This window comes from Mytilus trossulus, chromosome 1 (genome assembly GCF_036588685.1).
Source record: "Mytilus trossulus isolate FHL-02 chromosome 1, PNRI_Mtr1.1.1.hap1, whole genome shotgun sequence".
Taxonomy (NCBI): domain Eukaryota; kingdom Metazoa; phylum Mollusca; class Bivalvia; order Mytilida; family Mytilidae; genus Mytilus; species Mytilus trossulus.
The window spans coordinates 54,321,511-54,328,846 of NC_086373.1; positions in this window are offsets into that span (position 1 = coordinate 54,321,511).

Sequence of the window (7,336 nt, forward strand, 5' to 3'; positions counted from 1 at the left end):
CAACTACAAGTGTAACTAAGGATCGATAAACAGTTTGAAACAGTAAATAGATAATGTATATATAAAATCAATATGAAACTATTCTCCGTGAGAACATCAAGTTCTAGATAATGACATGTGTAACGATATCGCCTCGTCTTAATAATATAAGTGTTGGGGTTGCGACTAGCTCATGAACAAAACACATCTTACGTCAACGACATTTAATAAAAGAGAGAGAGTAAAACAAAAAGGCGTTTCCGGACATCACTTGTACAATTCCGTAAAACATATAAAACTGAATTACACATATATAAAACATATATATATCTAAATATATAACATCCCCCGGCAGAAAGAAAATTCCCAATGAATTTTTGCATATATGGAATTCAGATTCACAATCAAATAAAAAAATACATGATCAATATTACAACACTATCTTTCTAACTTTCAAAATATTCAAAATTCTCTATCTTTCAAAATATATCTTAACGAACAAGTAGCTGGTATGGATAACTTGGTGGAATAAGCATCTTGGAACAAATTGCGGAGTACTACATGTATAAAAATATCTTGCTCGTCATGAACGTGACAGTTAAATATCATATGATATAAAATACTATGAAATCACCAGAGTCCTTACTCTTATTTTGTAGATAAATGCTAAACGTGATAAAATATGCACACTTTCAAAGAGTCTCACACAAAAATACAATTCAAGCTCAGCTCATAAAACTCTCATGCACTCTGAATTTCTCGTGAACCATACTACTCACAGCAATACTACTCAGGTTATTCGTGATTAACATATAAAAGTCATTGACAGATATTCATACAATCTCATTTGGTTATCTATGCCTTACTATTCCAATTTCCATGTTTTGGGGTTATTAAACTTATTTCATAAACAATCAGCACTACAGAAAAAACAATGTTCATTTCATAAAATAAAGTGTAGTTTCCTTTATAAAGTTTTGACAATTCGATTAAGTCTTTAACTAATCCTTGCAACTTTCGAACTTATAAAATTACATACAAATACGATAGTCATAATTCTAAATTCAAAACGGAGAGTGAAAAACAACAAGTAAATCCTCTAGCTACATGTTCTAAAGTCAATGAATTTGCCTTTCAAAAGTAATTTAGGCTAACTGCCCTTAAAGTCTAATAAAAGCTTCAATACAAAACAAAAACATGTTAATCAATCAAACAATATTATTCATGTTATCAATAATGAATACAAAATACGATATTTCAATAATCATATTTAAGTAGCAAAAATGTAAGTGATGCCGGAATCATATATAATAAACACATCAATGCATAAAAATACAAAATACAATAGGGAACATGCAATAAATGTTCATATTAATCTTTCTCTTTTGCCTCTTGGTCTTCATTTACGGATATCCCGTAAACGGATATCTTACTATGAGATAAATCTCACAAGTAAGTTTGCGGTAGAATAAAATACAGACGGCACTAAAAATATCACACAGATCCTTGACGAATTATGAATATCATGAGTTGATGTTCCAAATTTCGATAAATGTTACGTTGTACATAGCTACTTAATTAAATTGTCATGAGATAAATCTCACAGACAAATAGTAACTTGTGAATATATAGTTATATTGCGCATGTAGTCATGAGAAAACTCTCACAGACAAATAGTCTACTTGTGAATATATATTATATATTTACCGTGAGTTGTTTCGCGCATGTACTCATGAGATAAATCTAACGAGTATATAAATGGTGGACGCTAATTAAATAAAGATGATGTTATGACAATAAAAATGTTTAAATTTTTGGCGGAGGTCGAGATTTTAATTTGGCCTTGGCTTTCGGTCCAAGCTGATGTTCTTGAAGCCACATAGCGTGTTGGGCTGGTTCACCAACTATATGAGCAAGATACGCTCTTTTTCCATTCATTATTTTGTGCGCTAGGAATCTTTTCACTTTTAACTGACTTGCAGACTTGGAATCGCTAGATACGTCAACCTCACTAAAATGAATGAAATTATTATCTTTGAACCTAGCGGGTAATTTCTTAGTGCGCTTTGGGCGAGACATGGTTGTACTATTTTCAACAATCAAAATATTGTCTGATTGGCTTGTATTATCAGATAAATTGTCATAATTGGTGTTTTGGTTTTCCTGAACAGGCGTATTATCCTCATTCATAGATGTATAATCTTGCACTTCAACATCGTCTAGTTTCGTATGAACAGGGTCCATAAAATATTTTGACGGATTTGGTTTTCTCACATACGCAGATTTCAGTCTATTGATATGCACTGGCTGTGATAATATTTTGTTCGTGTTTGGGTCCTTTAAGGTGTACATATGAGGACTATTTACTCTTGAGATCACATATGGACCTGCAAATCTATTCTTAAATTTTTGTCCTGACCCGGTTGGTTCTTTCGACAAATAAACATAGTCGTTTTCATTAAATGAAATATTTGGTATTTTGTCCTTATTTACTCGGTCAACCATTTTAACTTGTGAATTAATAGCATTTTTTTCGACTTCAGTACGTATAAGGTTCAACTTTTCACATTGCTGTTTGAGATACGCATGACAATCTTTAGGTACAGACGAAAAGTCTGTGTCCTTAATATGCAAAGACAACGGAAATTGGGGTCTTTTCCCATACACTATTTCAAAAGGCGAAAATCCAACACTTTGGTTTGGCGTATTGTTCATCGAAAATACTATTCCCGGTAAAACATCCTCCCATGGTTTTCCTTTTACAATAAACGGTGTTAGTCTTTCCGATAAAGTTCTGTGAGGTCTCTCACATGCTCCCAAACAATGATGAGCGAAGCTAGGGGTATATTCCTGAATAATATCCAATAAACGACAAACTTCTCGGAAACATTTACCAATAAATTCCGATCCTTGATCACTAACGATAGTTCGACAAACTCCAAATTGCGTGACTAATTTAAAAAGAGCATTTCCGACTGTTAACGGATCAGTGTTAGGTATCGGCTCTGCAAACATGTATTTACTAAATAAGTCAATTGCAGTAAAAATGTAAGAATTGCCACTTCGAGAGACGGGGACGGGTCCATATTGAAGGTCCATTTCCCAAACTTCAAATGGTGCACACGGCGTAGGAAATGATGTAATGGACGCTTTTGATTTTAGTGTGGTATTTTTCCTGCTTTGACATTCATGACATGAACGAATATAATCAGTTACTTTTTCACTCAAATTCGGAAAATAGTACTGTTCTTGGATTAAATCAAGAGTATTTTGTATACCACAATGTCCACCTAATGTCGAATCATGATGTAATGCAATTATTGTTTTCAGTGAAATTTCCGGGACAACTAGCTGAAAATTATTCATTGTTTTTGCACGCACTGATTTCCTATTTCGTGTATGAAATAATATTCCATTGATCAAGTGAAAATTTGGTATTAATAAAAGAAGTCTGCGGGCCTCTTTCTGCAGCTTTGGTAGTTTGTTTCTTTCAAGATACTGAATTAACGGGCTGCAGTTTGTGTCATTGCGCTGCAATTCATGTATCGACTCTATACTAAATCCCTTTTCCCTAAAAATGTCAATCGATTTCAAAATATTTACATTTGGATCACTATCAATACCAGTATCAGAGTCTCGTTTGTTGGTATAATTGTTCGTGATTTCATTTTCACTAATGTAAGTAACCTGCGTTTCATTAACGTCAGTCGTTTGCTCAAATATTTTGTCTAAATCCTGTACATTATCACTTGCAGTGCTTTGATTAAATATTTTGTCTGACTTTTCATTTTGAGAACTTTCAGTGCTTTGATTGAAAAATGTTGCATCACATTGAGAAGTAGCACTATCAGTACTTTGATCAAATATTTGATTCGATTTTGGTAAATTAGTCGACTGAGTGATTTGTTGATAAACTTTTTCAAACTGGTTCAACTGATCAGAAATCGATATTTGACTATGCTTTGAGTCACAATCTGTCAGTTTATTCAAAGGTTCTGATTTTTTCACTACGTTATATTTCTTTCGTGGGTAAAGTTGTAACGTTTTTCGCGGTTTACGTTTCTTTGCTACACGTGCCAACTGTTGATCAATGTCTTCAGTGTCGGCATCATATTCATTTTGTGGCTGTAATAATACATTTTTGCGTGGAACACTATTATCGACGGTGTACATCGGAACTGTCAAAGACATACCAATATTGTTCACTTGTAAATTTTTACTGTCGCTAGTATCCGAGTCATGTAATAAAGTGGTCAATTGAATACCTCCTGGAACAATTATTTGACCTGTATTTTCCGGTTCATATGGGAAGTACGGATCTTGCTCGTCTGGACTTTCGAAGGCGTTACTAGTCTCTTGCGTGCATCGTGACAAAGCATCCGGAACTTGCATTTCCCTCGCAGGTTTGTATTGAATTTCAAAATTATATTGCTGCAAAATAGCAATCCATCGCTCATAAATGGCGCCTTTCAGTTGGTTGCTAAATAGCGGTTTCAATGCTTGGTGGTCGCATTCTATAACAAAAGGCTTTGTTCGTAGGTATGATGAACATTCTAAAACGGCGGTAACCATGCCAAGTAATTCTAGCTTTGTTGGGCCATATGATTTCTGCCATTTACTAAGTGCTTTAGATCCGAATCGTATAACACGAATCTCATCAGTTTCGCTCATTTTCTGATATAGCACGTAACCAATCCCCTTACAACAAGAGTCTACAGCAAGTCTAAATGGTAAATTGAAGTTTGGAAAGGCCAGAATAGGAGAATCTAGCAGAAGTGATTTAACATTCTGAAATGCACGTTGTTGTTCATCGGTCCAGCTAAAACGTTCATATTTCTTTAAAAGTCTCGTCAGAGGTTCCATTTCAGCACTGAAATTTTTTATGTATTTCCGAAACCAATTAAATAAACCAACAAGGCGGCGCAACTCTTTCACATTTTTTGGTATAGGATAATCAACGATGGCCTGAACACGGTCCGGTGGCGGCTCAATTCCTTTATTTGAAATTTTATGACCTAAGTATATACAAGAGTTCTGAGCAAAGCTACACTTTTTGGGTCCCAGCTTTAAACCAGCATTCGAAAGTCTCTGAAAAACGTTCCGTAAATCTTCAATATGCTGATCGAATGTTTCGGATGCAATAAGGATATCGTCAAGATAGCACAAACATGATTTAAAAGTTAATCCTTTAAGTACTTTATCCATCAACAGTTGAAAAGATGCTGGGGATGAGCTCAGTCCCATCGGTAATCTTAAAAATTTGAAAGTACCAAAACAGGTATTAAAGGCTGTGTAACGTTGACTGTCTTTTGAAATCGGTAACTGAAAAAATCCAGATGATAAGTCTATTGAAGTTAGAAAATTCGGTGTTTTTGTAGAAAACGATTCAGTGAGATCTTGTAAATCAGGAATTGAATATGAAAAGTGTTGAGTCATGGAATTTAAATACCTAAAGTCACAACAGAAACGAAATTTTGACAAACTAGTCTCTTTCGATGAAGCGTTTGCTTTGTCTTTTTGATACGTTCTTTTCGACACAAGTACCACCGGACTTGTAATAGGAACATCTTCTGTTTCCTCTACTGGTGCAATTACACCTTGTCGCAAAAGTTCATCTAAATGATGTCTTAGAATATCCTTCTTTTCCGGTGTTAAACGATATGAACGTTGGTGTTTCGGTTTAAAGTCGGGCTTCAAACATATTTGGTGTTGAACAACATTGGTAAAGCCTAAGCCAGGGGTTTCCTCGGTTACAAATAATTCTTTATTAGAATGTAAAAATTCAATCAATGTCGATTTCTGTACTTCAGTTAAGTATTCGGGAATATTAAAATAAGACATAAATTTAGAGTCGATCTCAGTATCTTTATTCACCGGTTCAGTCGACAATTGAATATTTTGAACAAAATGAGTGTCATTATTTTCACTCAAAGGCATACATACATGATCCTTAGAAAATGGTTCAAGCTCCGCTAAAATCTGTCCTTTATTCAAATGTACAGTTTCATTAGTAAAATTCAAAATTTTAATCGGGACTTGTTTTTCTCGATTTACTGTCACTACAGCTTTTGATATTATGACTCCTCGGTCTTTAGATATTTTGGAAGTACATATACCTTGCATTCCATATTGCACTTTTCCATTTACGTGTCCCCAAATAAGGACTTCTGAATTCGGAGGTATAGAAGCGGGACTTTGAGTTAAAACCTTGAAATGTTTAGATCTTATGCGACAATCACCAAAGTCAAGAACGATATTCTTGGAATATAAATAATTCGTTCCTAAAATTAAAGGATGCGATGTTTGCACTAAAATATATACATGAATCCAGTGCTTTCCTTGAGGCACAGAAATCTTAACCTTAGCAGTTCCATAAATTTGCACTGTCTGATTATTCGCCAAAGTAATTTTGTCACTCGTAGCACTGAACTCGGACTTCATTGAATCTGGTATTGAATTAAAAAGTTGCGAAGACATGACATTTATTGAACTACCTGTATCAATTAATGCTGAAATTTCCAGATTTGCAATTCGCACAGGCATATACAAAAATTTACTAACAAATGTTGAATCGTCGTCACTTGTTGATTCAGTTGATTCAGAATAATTTACCGATTTATCAGAAATGTTAACATAGGCAGACTCGTGTACAGAAATTTTATCTACATGCCACCCCGGGGGTCCTGCCCTGTGAACCCCGGGTTCATCCGGTTTCCCGAACTGTTTACACACTGTGGACTCTTATGGCCCGTTTGTCCACAAATATGACATATAAAAGAGAAATCTATATTACCCTGTTCATTCCAATTGCAAGCACGCGCAAAGTGTCCAGGCGCATGACATTTACGGCACAAACCACGGTCAGATTGATATACCTGACGATCTCGATTTCGTGAACGAGAAAAATTATCATTTCCTTGTACATCACGAGTATTGTCTTTTTGCTGAGAAAAATTGGTTGCAAGTTTTGATACGGCTTGAGTTAGGCTGTTTATTTGACCTTGTAATTCACTCACCACATCAGTGTTATAATTGTTTACATCTTTCGCCACAGTGGGTATCCTATTGGCAGATTTACTAACAGCAGCTACATGTAGTGCATCGTCCTTTCGATAACCGTAAGCTTCGCCCATTTTGGCAGCTGCTAGGCAATTCGCGCTATCACTATGTTGACCTGCCCTAACAAAAAAGGCGAGTTGATCAGGCAAACCCTTTATAAATCTAATCAATATTTCGTGATCACTTTTGTGCAAAATTGTTGCTTTTTCAAGTAGTTGAGCGTAAAAATCATCAATTGATTGACCTTTTGAAAGTGTTAATGTTTCAAATATTTCACCTTCAAGAAGTATAGTTGGAC